Below are 1,480 nucleotides of genomic sequence, written 5' to 3' on the forward strand. Positions count from 1 at the left end.
TGGGTTACCTGCTGGGTTACCTGCTGGGTTACCTGTTAGGCTACCTGCTGGGTTACCTGTTGGGCTACCTGCTAGTCTACCTGCTAGGCTACCTGTTTGGCTACCTGCTGGGTTACCTGCTGGGTTAGCTGTTGGGCTACCTGCTAGGCTACCTGTTGGGTTACCTGCTAGGCTACCTGTTGGGTTACCTGCTAGGCTACCTGCTGGGTTACCTGCTAGGCTACCTGTTGGGTTATCCGCTAGGCTACCTGCTGGGTCACCTGTTGGGTCACCTGCTGGGTCACCTGTTGGGTTACCTGTTGCGCTACCTGCTAGGCTACCTGCTAGGCTACCTGCTAGGCTACCTGTTGGGCTACCTGTTGGGCTACCTGCTAGGCTACCTGTTGGGTTACCTGCTAGGCTACCTGCTAGGTTACCTGCTGGGTTACCTCCTGGGTTACCTGCTGGGCTACCTGCTGGGTTACCTGCTAGGCTACCTGCTGGGCTACCTGCTGGGTTACCTCCTGGGTTACCTGCTAGGCTACCTGTTGGGTTACCTGCTGGGCTACCTGCTGGGTTACCTCCTGGATTACCTGCTAGGCTACCTGCTAGGCTACCTGTTGGGTTACCTGCTGGGCTACCTGTTGGGTCACCTGTATGGTTACCTGCTGGGCTACCTGTTGGGTCACCTGCTGGGCTACCTGTTGGGTCACCTGTATGGTCACCTGTATGGTTACCTGTATGGTTACCTGCTGGGCTACCTGCTGGGGTTTATCTGCAGGCCTGCTAACTCTGCGCAGCAGGCTGTGAGCCAGCCTGTGGTTGGTGCTGTGTGTGTTCTGGTCAGACAGCGGCTCAGTGAGACCCAAGCAGGACAGGAGCTGCAACACGGGGAGAATCAGGACCGGACTCAACCAGGGCGACGCCTCCGCTTGTTCAGGGACCAAACTCAGTGCTGTGTTAGGAGAAAGAATATCTCATGTAGGACACAAAGCTCTGTGAGGTTCCAACCATGACCTGCACACACAACCTAGTTTTGTTCCCACTAATTCTTTCACTGCTTCAACGTCTCTTAAAGGAAGCTAAAGCCAGCAGAGCTTTGTCCAAAATAATCACTTTACCAAGTCTGAGAAGGCTGGTCAGCTGATCTGAAGGGGCTTCCAACAAGAGCAAGGCCACGCCCATCACCAGCTCATCCAACAGCAACTCCTACAGAAAACAAACAGCGATGCCAACAGGTCAATACAGGCTCCAGGCCACAGAGGCCCGAGGGCTCACACATTACAGCACTGACTGGTTCACAATGGGGGACATTTGACCCACATGTGTAAACCTCTATAGGCCAGAAGGCATCTTGTTCCATGTACTGACATCACCAGCAGACTGACAGCTAATAAATAAGTCAGCATGTTTGGTTTGTAAGCGTGGATCGATGGTTTCCTCTCAGAGAGGCTCCCACTGCAGGATGATGTTAATAAGGTGAAACGTGTAAACAGAATCG

At 53.7% G+C, this 1,480-nt stretch overlaps 1 long non-coding RNA gene across 1 annotated transcript; it reads right to left on the reverse strand.

Annotated features, from left to right (window-relative positions):
• Window positions 1-140: 140 nt before the first annotated feature.
• On the reverse strand, window positions 141-1,460 carry LOC102207411 (uncharacterized). The gene is made up of 3 exons (XR_312637.2): window positions 1,101-1,460; window positions 741-934; window positions 141-620 (listed from the first exon to the last, which is right to left on the reverse strand). It is a non-coding gene; the product is annotated as an uncharacterized LOC102207411 (long non-coding RNA).
• Window positions 1,461-1,480: the final 20 nt, after the last annotated feature.

The sequence above is a fragment of the Pundamilia nyererei genome, unplaced genomic scaffold (genome assembly GCF_000239375.1).
Source record: "Pundamilia nyererei isolate P.nyererei 1_Seehausen unplaced genomic scaffold, PunNye1.0 scaffold05126, whole genome shotgun sequence".
NCBI classification, from domain to species: Eukaryota; Metazoa; Chordata; class Actinopteri; order Cichliformes; family Cichlidae; genus Pundamilia; species Pundamilia nyererei.